Genomic DNA, 21,114 nt, shown 5'->3' with positions numbered 1-21,114 from the left:
TATATGGGTGGTGTCAGTCAGGAAAGTGCGCCCGGTTTCCTGATGACAGAAGTGAAAAGACCCTGTGCCTTCTTGGTTGGGGTTAGACTTGAGGTCGAACAAGTAGTTGACCTCATGAGGAGTTGGCAAGGGCCATTTCTTGTGGCTGTACATGATATAGAGTGCAGCGAGCATCCTATATCCGTTTGGGGTTATCTGAAAATGGGAAACTTCGAAATAGTTGGCCACCTTTTGGAAAAATGAGTGAAGAGGCAAGGTAGCCCCTGCCTCGATGTGAAACCTCGACCAGGCGCTGAAGGCGCCTCCGGGCAGGTTCGCCCTTTGGTCTTGGTTAGGTTGGATTAAGGTCACCCCCGTGAGACCGTACTTCCTGATATAATTGGCGATCATCTTGATCGTCACTCTGCTCTCACGAACTAAATGCCACTCAACATCTGGTTGAATGTCATGTTGGGATCGGGAGCATTTTAGGCTCAACCACTGGTCGAGGGAGTTTCAGCCCGAGGAGCAGGCTGATATGAAGGAGTGGGGGTTTTCTTTTTCTAATCTTTGGTTTTGGCACGAGCCATACTTTGAGTGAGGACGGGTGAAGTGTTTGGTTGGCACGAGAGAATGGGATGTCAGGAATCAGTGACAATGGTTGCTCTTCGTCCTCGAGAAGTTAAGTCAATAGGTCGTCGTCTATAGGTCTTTCTCTTCCCCACAGATCTTGCATGTAAACTGCAAACATAGAAAGGAGGAGATAAGACGCACAGCCTGGGAGCTTATGTTGAAAGTTGGAATAACGTTGCTCGCATCTACGACCAGCAGCATTCTAACAGAAACACTAAGTTCTATGCGAGCAGTTTGAAAAACAGATCAAAAAGCGGAAATAAAAAGTCTTTTGAAAAAAGCTTTTTCGACTTCGAAGGGGCAGGAAAAACCCAGTTTTTCAGCTAGCCTAAAAATCGAATTTTTGCTTCGATTTTACGCCCTAACTTACGATCTTGACTATCAAACTGGCTCCTAACTCCTACAGAGCAAAACTGCACTACCCTATCAAGCATCAATCAACATTCCCACAATCCTCATGCATTTCTACCCAAGAACACAAAAATTTCAGAAATCAAAACAGTTGTATAGCAGTATGCATGGTATGTGAAAGGGCTTGAAAGTTGAAGAAATTTACCTAGATGAAGGTTGGAGGTTCTGAAATGAAGCGACTTTAGACGTGCGAATGGAGGATCCTTAGAACAGCGACGGAAGATCTTCAAAACTTTTGAGCTCTGAGGTGGAGTTCTTGAAGGTTCTTGGCAAGAAAATGGCTAGTAAAAAGTTAAAAGGTAAATTCAGGGATTATTTATAATGGCTGAGATATATTGAAAATGGGTAATCATGAGTTACCTTTTTCAAGGCATGGGGGAGTGTAATAGCCGTCAAAGGGATTACTTGGAAACTGAAAAGGTGTGATTGGACGTGATTAGATCACAGTTTTCGAGAACGCACGAAGGACTCTGACAGATTTCGTGGGACATACGAAAAGTTAGTTTCCTAAGTTTACTTATTGCTGGTCGCAATAAATAAACTTGGGGGGCAAATGTTTATCCAAAAAATAGTTGTTGATGACGTGGCAAGAATTTTCGACACGTGGCAGAGATGTTGCTCACCTATCGACCTGAGATATTTACATATGCGAAGTTCAAGTTTTATATACGACCAGCCTGGTCGCATACTCCGTTTATTTATGAATAAATCTGTACAGTTGTAATGATATCCGAGAATATCTCTTCATTATAACCTGAAGATCCGTTTATTAAGGAAATATATGGCTAAATGATTCATGTAACCCTCCTTGAGCCTATAAATATACAAGAAATAGCTCAAGGGGGGATCTTTTGATCTTTTTCTGAATTGCATTACTATTATCCATCGTTTGTATTGTTTTCTCCTTCTAAGGTCTGTGAAACGTAGGAACCCTAGTTCTTTGATCACACCTTTGAAGATCAATATTAATAATAGTATCAAAGTGGATGTAGGTCATTACAAATCATTGGGGCCGAACCACTATAATTCTTTGTGTTCTTTATTTTCCATTAGATTGTTTTCTCAAGCTTTGTATTATTTTCCTGTCGCTTATCTGACTCCGTGTTGTTGACCAAAACGAGGGTCAACAATAGCATAAACATAGAAAATTCTATATAACTTCCTTATTACCTCAGGTCCAAGCAAAGCAAAAAATGATAATAAGTCACAACGTGCCTATAATCATAACCAAACGTTCATTTCTTAGAATCACGTAAGACTACTCATACATACCCCACGTGTGCATGTGCCATGCACATGTGGCATAAGTTGCTCAATAATTGCAAACATACAACATTTCAAGATAAAATCATAAAAGAATAGTGCTAATTCTACCTATTAACCCTTCATGGTTACATTGTAAAAATCACATGTTTGAACAATAGGCAAATATTATTTGAACGTAAAAATGCATTTGCATGCGATATGCCATGGGACCGTTCTTAAAATCTAATGATTTAAAATGATAATTCCTACATGGTTATTTCTTGCCTCTTCAAACAAAATTCAGCAACAAACTTATTTACCATGAATTGTTTCTCTAAATCCCAAAATTTGTTAAACAAATTTTAATATAGCATACTTTATGAAATAATTCATTCAGCGTTTTCTAATTTCTCATAAAATAACAATTACATTTATTATTTAAATAGCATATAAAAAAATGTGACAAAATTTGTAGCTATTTAAAATAATTAAAGAAGTTTCTTGTTTCCTTTAGAAAATAATTTTACTCATCTAAAAAAAATTGCATGTGTTTTAAATGTGAAAATTCATAAATAAAGTGTGAAAAAAATTATATTTTCATATATATTATTTAAGACTTTAATTTATGGGTTATAGGACCTATTTCATCTTAAATAAAATAATCATTATATCTTAATAACTCAAAATTTCAGCAACTAATAATTTGTTTAAATATCACAAATCGATTTAAACCATAATCTTTTTCACATTTAAAAAAAAAAACTGCACATAAATAATAGTGTGAAAAATACATATTTAAATTTTGAGAATACCACATTCATTATATATATAGCTTAGAGTTTAATTTATTTGATGCACTAGTTTTACTTATCTCATTTAAAATACTTTTCTTATTTTTATCCAAAAATCCCAGCAACTATTTATTCAATCAAAATCACAAACTTGGATTAAAATTCTATTTTCTTTCATAAAATATACAAAAAATCTGCATGTATAAATTTGATAGAAACACCATTAACATGTGAAAAAAATATATGTTCTTTTGATTTACTTAGTCAAATACCATTTTGAAGAATCATGTGTATTTCAAAACATTAATTTGCCATTATCCTCGCAAATTAAAAAAAAAAACAGCAAGCATAAATAAAAGAAAAACCATCTTTAATCATGTCTTGGATATAACCTCTGACACGTTTTTATCATTCAAGTATTTCAAAAAAAAAAAACTAAACTAACATATACCCATTTAAAATCTTACAAACAACCTATCATGTTTCTAAGATTACAATTGACATTAAAACATAAAAATGAAAACAAGCATGCTTTGAACACCACCCCTAGGTCGAAACCCTTATAGCCCAAAATCAACAAATTTTTTCATGTTCCTAAAATATGAAAAACACCCATCATCATATTTAGTAGATCAAAAACCAAAACCCTTGTCAAAACTTAATCATACATAATCTTTATTTAACAAATAATAATGATCATAATAACCACACAAACATATAACATTCAACCTCAAATAATCCTACATGCTTCCCAAGAACAAGATCAACAAAGTTTCAACAACATCATCAATAACCATCTCTTAATCAAAAAAACAACCTTCCATCATCAACCTATATTGACCAAACCATTAAATACCACAAAATCATAACCAAGAATAGACTCATCCAATCAACAAAGGTAGAGAAATTCATTAACTTCCTTGGTAGAAATCAAGGACTCAAAATTCAGCCACCACTTGATTACCCCTAGGGTTTTGAAACCCACACAAAGAAGAGAGAAACAATCATGAATCTTGGATTCAAGAGTAAGTAGAAACTAACAAAACACCATAAACAAAATACTTACCCTAGGGATTTTGAACCCTAGCCACCAACCTTCTAAGTTTTTGCAAGACAATCAAACCTATCATGACCATCATTTTGCCCTTAGAATTAAGAAAAAGAGAGAAAAACATAGAAAAATAAAACTATGAGCCTCAACCCATACCTTAAGATCACTAGCCTTGGCCTTCTCCTCTTTTCTCTTTTCCTTCACATTTTTCTTCTCTCCCTCTCTCTCTCTAGAACTCGACACTCTCTCTCTATATATATCTCTCTCTAGCCGATGATACACACGCACAAATGAGGGAGAAAAACTCTCTATTTTCTTTTTATTTCAAGCACAACCCTAAAGGAAAAGAAAATCTTCAATAATGGCTTGACCTATCCTCCCTTGATTTCCTCACTAAAATCAAGTAATTGGATCACAAATAGGGAAACTATACTATCCCCTTTCCCATTGTCTTAAACGCTCATCACTGATTTCCTCTGCTTTTTTATTTTATTTTATTTTATTTTTAATTCTTATAATTCCTTAATTAAATAAAATAAAAAGGAAATAATGTGTAGGAAAAACTATTGCATTCTCACCATGCAATCATGCACATGCACATGCACACACCCAATTGTTCATGTGTATCACTACTTACCATGCACCTTGGTGCATTCAATCTAAACTCATTTACTTACAAATTAAAATAATTAAATAAATAAAATAACTAACAATTAAATTCACATAATTACTACCAAAAAATTAAAAATAAATTTCTAACACTTAACAATTATTTAATAAAACAAAGCAAAAAATTAACTAAACTAAAAAAAAAAAAATTGGTGCGCTATAGTGCAAAAATCCAACTATAAAAATCCCTTTTGCAAGAATTTCATAAGTTGCAATTTTCTTCCACTTGAGTGTTCTATACACTTATTTATTTTTCAATGGATAACTGGAAATACTATGTATTATTTGATGGTGGCAAACAAAGGATATTTGGCAAGATAGAGCACGCAGAGGAGACGACATTGGAAGGTAGTGGATCAGTCATCAAAGGGTATGCAACCTTTGAGGAAGCTTTTGCAGCATCGACAGTGTATGATGAATGTTTCGGGTTTCACCCCTACTTGCATTATATAAAGGAATGGGCATTCATAAGTGAAGAAAATGATCCAATCATTGACGGTTATAGTGATAACTCCACCAATGCAAAAATTAAAGGTAATAATGATTTAAGTGATGTCACAAGTGCGGACAATGCAAGCACATCAAGAAATGCCACCACTTTTGCGAGAAAGGAGGCCGCACCAACTTAATCTGACATTGTACGCAAGGATGAAAACAATGGTCAAAAGGACAACTAGTTAGCTAAGTCTCGAAGAATTAAAAACTACCACAAGATGCTAGTATTTAATAATGCAAGGTCTTTTACACTAGATATTTGTGTCCAACTTTAGGTTCCTCCTTTCCATGTGTAATATTATATATTTAGTAGTTTTAAGTGTGGGCATTAATGGTATGTTTAAAGTTTGGAAAGAGTATAATATAAATTGTGTACATTCGTACTACTAATATAATATAAATATTATTTTCTTTGTTCAAACTTGTTTATTGACCCAAATTAAACTCGATCAATGAAAGCCAAAATTAAAAATTGACACAAATAATCATGAGTGAAAATAGCTGACAATTTAAACTGCGAAACCCATACAAGTCATGCCATGTTCACAATGAAACAAGCTGCTAAATAATCTAACACCCAACCCATTTGTCAGAACAACTGCTCCAACTTATAGTAAGATAAGTTTACATGTAAGTTGGCATATTGTTCTAACTTAATCACAACACATTTTAGGTGAAACATTACAAAATATTGTAGGTGAATTGTTACGGAGACAAGATTACTAATAAGATGGCTATACTCTTAAAAGGACTTGTGGGATTTGTAGCAGGATTTCAATGCTGGAAGTCAGTCTACAGGAGTAATACTCTCGATCAAGGATGATGGATTATTTAGTAGGTCTGTAATCTTCTCAACAACTGCATCAACCCCCCTCATCTGTTCTCTTGCCAAGTTGGACGTTTTCAATAGTTTGAAAATAATTTCACTCAAGTCAAACATAAGGTCCCTAGCTTCAATGCATTGTCTGTTAGCCTTTCGCCTTAGTCACATCTCCTCCTCCAACTCATTTTCTGAAATGGGGCATCTCCTACACTTGACAACTTTATGAGCCACCTTCCAACCTCGACTCGAAATTGATGAACCCTTTTCCCTTGACGATCCAGGAGTCACGAAAACCACGGGGAAAGCACTTTTTGGGGTACCATATTCTCCGCAAGACATTGTTTTAAACTTTGTTTATTAGTTTCTTTGGTCTATGTAATGTTTCCCAAAGTTTCTATTTTTTGGACTATATTCTTTCAACATAAATTCAACCAAATGCCTTTTAAATAGGCGTGGTTTAAGATATATGAATAAAACTTGTACCCCAAACACATAAGAATAATAGACTGGACGTGTGTTTTCTTTGTTGCTGAGTGTCAACATACCATAACAATGAATAGTTTCTAACCATACCTTGAGATGACATCACAATGACAGTATAATCTTAATAGGATTGAGACCAACAATTTTTAACAACTTTCTAAATCTTTTTTACTATTAAAATGTTTGAGGAATAGACCGGTAACTACTTATTGGTATTCCTAATTTCATTATATAAATGGTTTTGAATTATTAATATATATATATATATATATTCCCTCTCAAAGGGTGATCCATTTTCTAGTATTTATTAATTGCAATCATCTCTCTAGTCTCTTTTACCAAATTTGTCAAGAAAATATAAACAAAAAGGTTTGTTTGGAAAAGTTTGAGCAAAAATATCTTGATTTGCTTAGTCTTAAAATTACTTTCTTTTATAAGGAAAGTATTAAAACTCCTTATACATATTATTTTTTTATGTTTTATATTTCTTTCCCTCTTATCTAATTTTTTTTTGTTGAATTGCATTTTATTTGAATATAATAGAGCGTTAGTATTATCTTATTATTTTTTTGCTATTGTAATTTTTTAATATATATATTCTTATTCTCATTGTTGTGTTACTATATTATTAAGCTGAAATTATGTTCATTATAAAAAATTAATATAGATATGACAAAACTTAATAAAAGAAACAATGAAAAAAAATTGAAAGATTCGAAAATTGGGACTCTTGAAAAATTTCTCGCAATTAATAAGAACAATTTTCACAACTCATGTGATGGAAAATTTTAACAAATTAATTTAGATGAATTAGAACAAAATAAAGAGATTAATTATGTTTGATAAAAAAAAATGTGAATAGTGAATGAGAACACTATTCACAAATTTAAGAATATATATCTGTAACAAAAATTAAATAAATTAATTATATTATCTTTTTAAAATTTTCAACCAAGAAAACTTGAATATGAAGATTTATTTTTTCTTAATTTGTCTTTTAAAATATAAAAAAAACATTAAATATTTACAATGTTAATTTTTTGTTATCATAATGTCCTCTATTATTATTTTTGCCTAAGGCATGATGTATACTTGAGTGAGCCCTAATTATATATATATTGTATATCATACTCAAATTTTTTTACATATTTGAAAAATGATAATAACATAAATATGTTATATTGTATATATTGTATTAAAAAAATTACAATTTACAAAAAAAATGTTAATTTTCCTTTTTAATTTGCCAAACTCATCTATAACTAAGCTTATTAATTGTTGAATATTTAATGTAATGGGTGAGTTTTAAACTTTTGATAGATATTAAAGAGAGTTTTACTATTCATGACAAAGATAGTATAAGAGAATGAATTATTAATTTTGTTAACAAAATATAAACAGAGTTTAATTATCTAAAAATATATTGTATTTTAGGACATTAAATAATAAAAAATATATCATTTTAAATGTGTTAAAAATGAAATAATAAATTGTCTCCACTCCTCTACTCTCTACATCCTTACTCCTCTCCATCTTACCTACCAAAACGTCGGTGATTTTTATGAAACAAACTAAAAAAAAATACAAGGAACCACAATTTTGATAAAACAATATATATCTACTTACTATATAGTTGAACACATTAGTTCTCCTAGTGTAATGATCCAACTACTCTAGACTTTTGGACCATTAACGAAAACTATACATACTAACCATTAACAAAACTTACAAGTGAAAATACCATATCTTTATTAAGAAAACTTGTAAAAATAAGGGCTAAACTTACAAAATGTCAAGTAGGATATGAGATCCCATTGTTTTAAAAAGAAAACAAAACATAATTTAAATAAAGAAGAAATTACATAACAAGTGTGGAAAATACATGTAAAAACCATAAAAACAAAACAAACTACATCCTCGAATCGTAACGCTCGGCTCTTGAATCCATTCCGCCTCAATACACATTCTCCAAGCTACCAAGAACCTTTCCCGCCACTAAGCCTATTTTCCTACACATATAAACAAAAATGAATGAGCCTAATGCCCAGCAAGGAAAAATCTAACACATAGTTCATATATATAAATTTCATAGAAACATAAAAACATAACATAACATTACACTTATATCATACACATACTATAATGCCCATTATTACTTGGGGTCCCATAGACTAAACAAGTCATATGCCCATTAGATTAGTGGGGTCCTACTAGCTAAGTAGGTCATATGCCCATAATCTATTTGGGGTCTTGTTAATCATATGGGTCATATGCCCAAGCCTACATACATACCTATCATAACACATTTCATAACATAAAAACATAAGATAACACATATAAAACATATAACATATGAATTCTATCCTATTTTCCTTACCAAAAATACCGGGATAAGAGGACAGAGGTGGGACTTTGGAACACTCCTAAGAACCATTTGAAAAAGAATGAGTTTAGAGAAGAAGAGAATTGAAAGGAATGGAAGGACTAAACCATTGAGAAAATACTTACCAAAAACTTATGTGCGAGTTCTTAGATTTCCTAACCAAAATAATAATAAGGTTAGAATAAGTATAAGACTATGAGAACTTTTAAAGAAATAATACCAAAGAACTAGAGTGTGGAAATACCTTGAAGACTTGTAAGATCAATCTAAACCTCGAACCGAAATACTATAAAACCTTACTTCCCCAAGTGTTTGATAAGCTTATGATGATCAAGCTTATGATTCCCAACCTAAGTGTTTACACTCTTACACTCACCTAGCAACTGGCAGCCTCTGAACTTAGAGCAAAAGATGAATAATGGATGGGTACTAGGTCCTATTTATAGAGTTTAGGAATGAAAGGATCTTAATTTAACTTGAATAAAAATAATGGCTTTTTAGGTGAAAATAATTTGAATAATCGTTCAGCAGAGGCTGAAGACTCGTTCAAAAAAGTGCTGGACTTATCAAAAGGTTGAATGGTTGAATGGAAAACAAATTCAAAAGCATTCAAAATATGCTGAAGGAGGCGATATATCGCCCCCTATAGGCGAAATATCGCCTGGACCATTATGCCCGAGGCAAACGTGCATCGTTTCGTGTTTTCCGTATCTACGTGCTGCGATATATCGCCCCCTATAGCTGCGATATATCGGCATTCACTGATTATTTAAACACGAAATAACACATTTTTAGCTTAATTCAAATTGAGTAAACAGCCTTGACTAAGCCCTTAAACGTATTTAAAGCTGGTGACTGACCTTAGAGCATTCAAACTTTACCCTTATTAAATTTAATCCTCAAAATACTTAATCCTTAATCACCCATACATAACATGTGCTTAAAATCCTATTGGTTCTTATCTAAACCTTATAGTATAATAAATATTATCCTTAATGTCAGCCATATTAATCAAACCTTAGGTTAACATTAATATTCTTAAACTATAGGTTAAACTTAGAAAATCTACAAGTACTACTATGAGTGTCCAAATAATTCCCGGTCTGAACCAAAAATCCACAGTCATAAAGATAATACTATAAATACTATAATACTACTATCTAACTAGCTAAGTAAAGTTCTTGGACTCTACACCTAGATTGCCATAACATTTGGAATTAAAATTATAAAACAACCACGCAATTCATTAAACATTAAACCTAATATATAATAATTACGTAAAAAGCCCCACGAAACATCATGGTACGACGTCATTCACAATGCATTAAATAAATAAGTGCAAGCAATATTAAAAAGGCACAAAGAAAACTTCAAACATAAACAACATCTTAACTCATTTCACAACATCCCTCACCTTCCAAAGCACTTTAATTTCTCAACACATTATTTAGATTCCTTACACTATTCCCAATTTTATTTAGCTTAATATCCTCTTTCAGCATAGCCATGTTCAACTCAAACTTGTCATTCATCTCCATTTCATATTTTAAAGTTAGTTTTTCAGTCACATTCTCGATTCTTTCTCGTGTATTAGGTTGACCTACCATATTTCCATTCTATCAAGGTGTACAATTACACACTGAGGCATAAACGTGGGATGAATATACTCATGTCTTCCACTCCCCTCCCCCCGCTTCCACCTATAGAAACACCACTTGACTCTCCCACAATTTCCTTCCCTCGCCCTCGGTTCATATTTTCAGGTTGCTGGTATTACAATTTTGAACCACTAGGTATTATGAAAATTGGGGTTAGGTTGTGCAAACTTTCGTCAATCTTCTTTGTATCATATATAGATTTGTTGGACATTGTTGAAGATTCCTTAATATTGGTGTTCAATTATTATAATAGGTGACAAAAAAGTACAATAATATCCTCCAATTTTGGAATAAATACCACTTATGACTTGGAAGTGGGTCATTCTCTTTGCAATTACAAGACACTTGCCTAAAGATTCCCACAAGTAGTAAATATTACAACACCACAAATTCACCATCGGTACAAAAGTTTTCTATTTTCTTTTATTAAATTCTCATTCTATAATTGGAGTATGCATAGGGAACATCAAATAAAATATAGGTTGAAATAGTTATACAGAGGGAATATCAAATAACAATTTATTAATTAACACTGTAAAAAATTGAATAAATAAATTACCTCAATTAATTGAAGGTTCATGTTTATAATTTATTAAATCATAATAGTCCAATATTCGACATCTTTAACACATTAATAGTAATTATAAGTCAATTTTGTCCTCAAAAGTATCAATATTAAATTATTACTTATTATTATATTAGAAAAATATAATAATCACACCAATTAGATAATAAGCAAATATTAAATTCTAACGCAATTAAATAACTTAATTAAAATATTACCTGAGTATTATTTTTTATCTATTTTTTGTTGGAATCAAGTTATATTTTTACTGTATAGTCATTGAAATGAAATTATAACTAGTTCAAATTATTAAATGAGTACCCATCTCATTGCTTCATATATTGTAATCTTTTTTGTTATAACTAAATCTCATTTTCATTCATGTATATATATTGGAAATCTAAACAAAATTGGATATATAATTAATCTCTATTTAGGTCCGTAAAGGGGTTCTTAATTGTTGCCCATGGTCATTCGTGCCCACTATTCACGTGATTGCCAAAATTTAAATAATAAATAAACAACAAACTAGTGAATAGTCACTCACGTGCACTATTGCAATAGTACACTGGTCATTCACGTGTACTATTGCAATAGTAAATGGTCATTCATGTGCACTATTTAATAAAGTTATCTTTCTTGTATTTTCTTCTCAATCATTGCTAAGATTTTCTACTATTTACCTTGTGATATCCAATCATTGTCACCATATCAGTAATTTTGATATATAATTAATATCTTTTTAGGTTCAAATAAAATTAATGGAAAACTATTACATAGACTTATCAAGATCAGTGTAGTTTTTTTATGTGAAAAATAAATGGTAGATTATTTAATAAATTATCTCATATTATTTAATTATTTATTATATAACACTATACACACGATAACATGCAATTTCGAACAAGGGTTCTTTTTAGTAGCTCTTAAATGTTTCCCATGGTCATTCATGTACACTATTCACGACATTGCCACAATTTTAATAAAAAATGAGCAATAAACTAGTGAACAAGTCAAGTGCAAGAAAATACACTGGTCATTCTCGTGTACTATTGCAATAGTAAATGGTCATTCGTGTGCACTATTTAATGAAGTGGTCTCTCTTGCCTTTTCTTGTCTATCATTCCCCACATTTTCTACTATTCTTATGATTTCCTATCATTGTCTTGATGCCGAGTAAGTTAGTAGTGTTTATCCTCTTCTATCATCAATATTAGTAAGATTCTATACTATTTAACTAGTACAATTATGTCATTCTCACCATGCCAAGTAGGTCAGTGGTCTTTATCCTCTTATATCTCATTAATATCACTATGATTCTATACTATTTAACTTGGTCAATGGTGTCATTCTCACCATGCCAAGTAGGTAAGGTTCTACTACTTACCCATGTGAGTTGTGAATTGTCAAAATCAGTCACATCATTTCTTTTAAAAAAAACTATTACCCATGTGACAAGCATGCAATGCATAAAAGAATTATCTTCATTTTTTTGTGGCAATGTCGTTGGGAATAAAGTGAGGAAAACATCACAAAATCTTAATTATGCATGTAAATTAATATATTTTCAAGCACAATTATCCATCTATACATTTAACCATTTCCGTGCAAATTTAGGTACTTTTGTTCTAATATCATCTATGGCCACCAAAACCCAATGCAACGAGAACTGCCCCAATGTGTCCCCATTACCATGAGTACGTTGATGATGGAATATGTGTTTGTGGTGCCGCCGAAGAAGTAAAGATTGCATTTGACCAACTTGAGTTGAAGCATGAGGAAGTTGAAGTTGCTGTCAAACAACTTAACGACCATTTCAATGAGATGAAATGGCATTATGGCTGGTTAAAAGCTTGCAAAAATCGTCTAGAAAATTTGATGGATTCTATGGGGCGAGATGTTGTGTAATGCCCCAAAATCCCTAATGTGATTTAATGGTTGGATTAGTAGGCGGGGAGGGCCATAATTGATTTATTATGCCATTAAATGATTATGTGCATGTTTATGTGAATTATATTATTATATGATGATAAATGCATGCATGTGGGTCCACATTTCATTATAGGGGCATTTTGGTAATTTGGCTCGTTGAGGGCATATTTGTATACTTTCATGCATGTTGGTGAACTGTTGTTGAGGCTACATTATAATGTGGATTTGTTCGAGTCATTCAGCATGAAACGATCTTTGAGTACAAGTAATCGGTTTGGTCATAACTGGGTTGAATTCGGGGCTCGGGGTGATTTGATGATTAGATCATTACTGGGAATTAGAGGGTAATGGGATATAATTTTATTAGTATTTGAGAATAGCGGGAATTGGAGGGCGTTAATTATGATTAACGTGATAGGTGGAATAAGACAGTTTTGCCCTTGGGGGCTGTTAAGAGATGAATTAAGCACGAGGGGTATTTTGGTCATTTGACCTTAGGTTATATATTAAGTTTGAAGGCTGTAGAACTTGTAAAACAGAGTATCTGGTTTCTCACCTCCCGTTCATATTTTCTCTTCCTTTCTCCTTTGAAATCTTGAGGCAAGTTTGGGGATTCAAACTTGGAGATTGAAGCTTGAGGTCTTAGGCTAGTGTTCAGCCATTGAAGAGGATTCGAATCAAGCTTAAGGAAAGGTTTTAATTCGAGATTTTAGTTCCTTGTCCTGTTCTTGGATTGGTTTTGAGATTGGAGTTTTGATCATTGAAATGGGAATTTGATGAAGTTTTGAATGGTTTAAGGCCTAGGTTTTGATGGTTATATGGTGGATAAGTTGTGGTAATAATTGGTGGCCTTGCTTTGTGATATTGGCAGTGTTTTAATAAGGTTTTGAAATGACTTCGAAGGGGGAAAACAGGGGTTTTTGGTTGAGTTTCAGGTGGGGCAGCGACTCTATTCTAGAGCATCGCGGCCCAAGCTCCTTGAAGAGGAAGAGTGGTGCTGATGGGCCTGAGGGTCGCGGCGCTTGAGAGAATTTGTGTCCAAAGTAGTGTTTTGATCATGGGAACTCAAACCTTAGGTCTCGGGATCGTTCCTACTACCCGGTTTAGTAGGATTCGATGTCCCTGAGGCTAGGTCTTAGTCCAGGAACCTTTTATTACTCATTTTATTGATGGAATCCCATAATTGGTTATGACAAGGTGATCGTCAAGGAACTAAAGGTCGATTGTTCTCAAGGGTCATTCTTTTACTATTTCTCGCTCGAACCAGAGGTAAGAAAACTGCACCCTATATGTGACATGCATGGTTATACTTGAGGCATGTTGAGTGTTTAAATGTGGACAGTGATTGCATATCAAATGCTTAGCAAATCTTGCTTGCTTGTGAATGTGTAATGACCCAAATTCACTAATAAGGCTTAAGGGCCTTGATTAGTGTGCCGGGAGGGCATAACTGGATTATATGTGAATTAAGTGATTAAACGCATGTTATATGATTATTCGAATATCTGTGATACATGACTATGTGTATTAGAATGCATGTAGGCCCTAATTGGGTTAGAAGGGCATATTCGTAATTTTAGCCTGTTGAGGGCATAAATGTAAATAATAGTGATAAATTGTTGATACCACATTATGTGGATATATTTGTAATCCGTGACTCGAGGTGAGCCTAGTGAGTGGTTCAACGAAAAAGTCACGGCGGGGATTTATACCCAGCTCGGGGCGAGTCTTGGGGTATTTCTGGGAATTTAGAGAATATATTGGAGTCTATTTTTGATATTGAGGAATATAAATGGTGATTAGTTAGGTGTCGGGAAGTAAGCGGTAAATATTAGAGGCATTCGAGGAATTAGCGGGAATTGGGTGTAATGACTAAAATGCCCTTAAGATGTTTCAAAGCTTAGTTATAAGTGGGAGGGAAATATGGTCTTTTGGTGTTTAGAATCAGATAAGTGCTATTTTGGCTTTATTGCCTTAGTGGATTATGTAGAAAATTGTAGAAGTCTGAAGAAAAGAAAGAAAAAAAGGAAAAGGAAAGAAGGGAAAAGCCGGACAACTCTCTTGAACGGTTTGGGTTTTTCTTCATCAATTTCTTCTGGAAATTTGGAGCTAAAAATCAAAGGAGCTTTAGGCTAAGACTGTGTACTTGGGATCTTGATCAGGTTGGGGAATTAGCTGAGGTTGTTCATCATTTGAGGTAAGGTTTTGAGGTTAATATTCAGTTCTTGGCTTGGTATTGAATTGGTTTTTCTAAGCAGAGTTTCTGTGGGAATTCTAGGGAATTAAACCTAAGGGTTTGAGGAGGTGAAGGCTAAGCAAGTGTGGAAGACAACCTAGGCTGAGCTCATTCATGAAAGGTAAGAAACTCTAGTTTTAGGCTTTGTGATTTCTGTTGTTTTGTTGAGTTTTTGAGCTCTTGGTTCGGCCATGGTGGATGTTGTGTTTTGGGGTGCATGCGATTGAATTACTTGTGGTTAGGTTGTTTGGGATGAGTTGATGATGTTGGGAGGCTTGTTTTGAAGTTTAGTTGAGGTTTGGTTGAGTTTTAGAAAGGTTTGGCTCGAGGAAATTCGAAGAGGAGAAAATTGGGTAGTGCCTGGCTGTGACTAGCGCTATAGCACTAGCCTTAGGGCGCTACAGCGCTAGGCTTTGGCGTCTGGGAGCCTGATGGCTCTGCTTGTAGATCTGTAGCGCCCACTTTAGGGTGTTGTAGCACTACCCTATTCCCAAAAAGGGGGTTTTGGGTTATTTCTTAGGGTTTTTGCATGGGGGCTCCGGGTTTGATTCCACCACCCCGTTTGGTGGAATTAGGGCTACCCGAGGGTTCGAGATTGGTCCCGAGGCTAGGTTTTGGGATTGTGGTTTGGATTTTATTCTAACTTGTGACCATGATTAGGTGTACTCTAGGGCTCAGACAGGATCGTGCTTAAGGATTGAATTGAACAAAGCTATCGAAATCTAAAGGTAAGAAAACTTCACACGGTTATGTGTTTGTGATGGGACTAAGTGCTCCCTATATCTGCATGATGTCATAGATGGTATTATGCCATGGGACATGTGATAAACGACCTAAGGGTGCCGTAAATAATACTTGCACACAGGGCGCGGCTCGGCCACTGGTAGTAGAGGACAGCTTAATATTCAGTGAGCTCGGTTTAAGCGGGTCGGAGTCAGTGGGATAAATAGAAGGTGCGGCCTAAGGGCGTTAACCCTGGTTATCGTATGTGAATTGATTATTGATATAAAATGATGTACTTGGTATGCTGAATACTTGAATAACATGAATGTTTAGACTGTTGAGTACATGTTTATACTGTATGAGTTACCTGATTGTTTGTTTGATGATTATGCTCTCTTATTGTGTTTTCTTGCTGGGCCTTGGTTCACGGGTGCTATGTGGTGCAGGTAAGGGCAAGGGCAAGTTGGACCAGTCCTGAGATGGAGAGCTTCGGGGCTGAATGTAAATAATCAGCTGATCGGCCGCCACGGCGGAGGAGTGGAACAGGACAAGAAAAGCCTAAATGCCTGTTTTGCCTTAGAGTGGCTAGTAACTGTATTTTAATCCTGAATTTTTGTAAACTGTCATATAACTTTACTACTTCTGGGATCCCATGTAAAAGAAAATGTTTGTGTTATAAGAAATTTAACTTTTGAGACCAAAATCTTTTAACCCCAGTTTAACTGTAGTTCCAGTAACACGTTTCTAATTAAATGACTTGATTAGTAGGTCTTGCACCTTTATAAACACACAGTGTAACGGTCTTGGCTATCCAGGGCATTACAACTTGGTATCAGAGCGTCCTAGGTTTAAGGGTTCTTGAAGACTGGCTGGACATGTACATTCGCCGCGAAAGACAAGCTCGACTCAGGGTTTGGTAATTGTGTATGCCTGATTATATGCTTAAATGAAAAGAATGGAATATGACTATTGATATCTGCTTGATTAATAGGGAGCATGAGATCACTACAAGAAAAAACAGTATTCATAACACTTAAAAACTGCTAACCGGGAGTATTGATAATACTTTTGAAAATGCTAACATAGCCCCTGTCATTAAAAGTCCTGTCTTTTCTATAACCGTATTCAAATGTTATGTTCGATGCTAGCTTAAACTATTCAATTACACATTTTTAGTTGCTATAATATTCAAATAATAACATTTAGTTAGAGTATTTGGTTATAAATTTGAAGTTTAATCTTATACTTTATGCATAACACTTTCCAACTGTTATGAAAATTGTTATATTTGATCATTTTATAACATTTTTAGTTCATTCTATTATATAAATCATAACTTTTTTTCACAATTATAATATATTATACAAAAGAACCATAATTAATGTAAATTCTCCCAGCAATAACATTTTGTTATTTTGTAGTATGCATTTTTAATTGTTGTAAAAAAATTTTATTATTGTATTTTGATTAAAAAAAATCACAATTGATCACAAATGTAATATTAAATAGATCCAAAAATCTAAAATATTCAATATATATATGATAAACCATGAGTATTTTTACATTTGAAGACAAACTACTTCAAACCATGACACTATCCACTTCAAAAGTTCTTAGTTCTAACTTGAGTTTGAAAGCATACATAATAAAATTCTATAGTCTTGCACGTCTTTTGCTTCAAAAGTAAAAAACAAAAACACAACAAGATACACAAAAAGTAAACCATGAAGCTTGCCCCACCCTCCAATTCATCATCCATTCCATTGTGCACTTGTCATCTTCGTTGTGTGGTTGATTTGCTTAGCTACACAAGAGTTTAAATAATTAATGCTTAAACTTAGAGTTAATAGTAAACTAAAAGAGTACAAAAAAAAAAGAAAGTTAATAACCTCATTACGACTTTTTATAGAGCATCCAAAAAAATGGTACAACATAAATTATTTCAAAACAGAAGAAGATAATTTTCCTTATTTTTCAAAGGGGAAATAAGAAATATGCATAAGTGAAACCACTTCTTATCACAAGGGGTAAATAAAGTAGGGTTAGATTTCAAAGTCTCAACCATGTTTCTTAATGAACAAGATACTTATTAACATAGTCCAAATGTATGTACGTTGTAACATTCTCCACTCCAAGTAATCTTGTTTCAAAGACATCAAATTCACTTTAGATGACCCTGAAAGAAAATGATTTAGAAAATGATCTAGCCACTAATTTTGAGAGCTGTGTTCTCTTCTATTACTTTTCGAAGTTTACTACACTTTACTTAAAGTTATATATTCCAAAAAATTATAGTACTGTTTCATTCACTTGTGGTATATTTTGATGAAATAATTTCCTTTTAATGAAGAATGACCTAATTACTTGAGTTGAGATTATTAAGCTTCTTGAACTTTGATTTAAAATATGAACTCTGCTAGAAAACATTCAGGCAAGGGTTACTTTAGTTTTGATAATGAAGATTGAAAAAGAAAACAGGGGCATACGCATAACCAAGAGTGGCTCTACTGATGAGCCCAAGAAGCAAAGAGCCTTGAAACAACATGCTTGGAACCTGCACCAGGTCTCCTGTGGCATCAGGATTAGATGAAAGCAGCAGACCAACAACAAACGTTGAAAAGGACAATGCAGCACCAGCAAATGGCCCCGCAAGTTATATGTCAACTTGTGTACTCCGATCTGGAAGAAAGGATTTAAACTGCACATATAAATAGCCATGTCAAAATAAATACATCATCAGAGGGTTAAATGTAGCCATTGATATTGTATTTGATCAAGTTATTGCATCACATAGGACATGAAAAATAGCTATAGTTACAATTAGAGTACAATTTTTGGATTTAAATATGCACAAGGAAGTAGACGAATTCAAAAAATTTAGGACTCAGAATCTAGAATTTCTATAGAAGATTTACATTTATTGTAGTTAATCTCCATTCTAATGATCTATGGAAATGATTAATTTTCTTATGAACAATAAATATATATTCTAAAAAACCCCTTCCCAAATCCACTTAGTAGACCAAGTACGAAACTAGAACCCCCACCAAAACCCTACAATCTTAGAAATCAAGAAATTGAACAATTAACTAGGTAGGATTGAACTACAGAAAATGCAAGTATGTGACAATGATAAATAACAAATTAATAGTCCAGTTTGCTCACGGAGGTAGTCGTTTGAACTTTAAAAAATAATACAGCAGCTCAACAATATAAAGCATTGGAGGTCAAGTCCCTTTACAATGTCACTATGTACCAAAGAAGTAAAGTTATACTTACAACAGGGACAATGTCAAAAATCAGAAGATAAAACATGAGTGAAGATGTTATTCCATGCCTCTCATGTGCCAATGTAGTAAAGACGTGATTCTTAATCATATATCTTTCTTATAATATTATTATCCTAATTAATTTAGATCTTTGCTTTGATATGACTAAGCTAGTAGTTTGAATGCAATTGAACCTAAATGAATAGGCTTCCGATTAAGTAAAAACCTTAAACTAAATAATAAGGATACATAATGAAAATTTCAATGAGACATGATTCAAATTAGAAAACTCTTACAGTTGATAAAAAAATTCTCAAAGAAAAAGAAATTTCAAACACTTCTTTTTTGTCTTCTTTCATTTATACTAGTTTTTTCAAAGACAAAAAAATATTTTTATGATTGAAACACACACACAATGTAACAAGTGAAGAGCAGCAAGAGCATATCCTCAAAAAAGGAACAAAAAGAACATTAAATTTTTTTATAAATGATCCTACCTACTGAAGTAAAGAAAGTAAACACATATATTTAAAACTATTTGAAGAACAAGGCACAAAGGAAATGAATAAATAATTACATCATGTACGCACCTGAGTGATAGCACCAAAACTTCCGAGGGTGATATTGGGAATGAAGTAAGGAATGCTAAGTTTTACTTTTTTGGGAAATGCAGCCACAAAGTGCCCAACTTCCTGCACTCAATTGATAATATGTCAAATAATTGAAATATAGGACTAAGTCATAACCCAAAAAGGTTCGCACAAGAACAAAATTAAACAAAAGGTTAGTCACCAAGTTACTCATGATTTTTCTAGAGTAACATTTCTATGATATTCTCTATCACTTGAAAATATAAGATATTTGATTGAAATATTAGACAGGTGGAGCATAAACTGATATGCATTATTTTCTAAACTTGTAAAGTTAATGTATCACAATTCCAGCAGTGTTTTTGTCTTATTTCTGTGTTGTAGAGATACAAATCTTGTTTGTTATCTCAAGTTTAAAAATAATGTTGGTATTATATCAAAATGGTGCATTTAGGGAATACCAATGTTGACTATGTGACTCTTTTAGATGACCTGTATGAATTTAATTAGTACAAAAGAATTAATAATTAAACAAATTATTAGTTATAGGGTATTAAACTCTAAAGAAATAAAGTCAAATTTTACTAAAATAGCAGTCAGTTTATTTAGTTTCATCACCTCAGTTGCTATCAATTTAGGGTTCATGGGCAGGTTAATTTTCTAAATAAGAAGTAATTATCCATAGTTTCAACTTAGGTTCGAACCCTAGACCCCTTACTCATACACAACTGAACATATTATTTTTAGAATTGCATGTAGAACAGAATCAGAGAAATGAAAATAATTTACATATTATTATGCCCATGGTCAGCCAGATTGAATGTGACTTGTGTTTTTCCTTTCTATAGTTATTTTTAAGAAAATGAAATCCTATTCACATGGAATAGCAGAACCCCCAACACACCATATGCTAAGGGCAAAGCAGAATCAACAAATGGGAATAACAGCTCCATATCTGGTGCCTCAACTGCATTTGGAGCAGTGAAATATTTCACCACCTCTAGTGGAAGACTATTGATCTGTTTAACAAAAAGGTATGTTATTGAGAATAATTAGTAAAATCATATCCATTTCAATGAACCATTTATGTGATAAGGAAAGATACCAATGGTAAAATGTAGAAATATCATAAAATTTATAAAATATCAGTCGTTATACCTGAGATGCAATTCCTAATT

The sequence above is a fragment of the Humulus lupulus genome, chromosome 7, assembly GCF_963169125.1.
Source record: "Humulus lupulus chromosome 7, drHumLupu1.1, whole genome shotgun sequence".
NCBI lineage: Eukaryota > Viridiplantae > Streptophyta > Magnoliopsida > Rosales > Cannabaceae > Humulus > Humulus lupulus.
Note: the sequence above shows the minus strand (reverse complement) of the source record.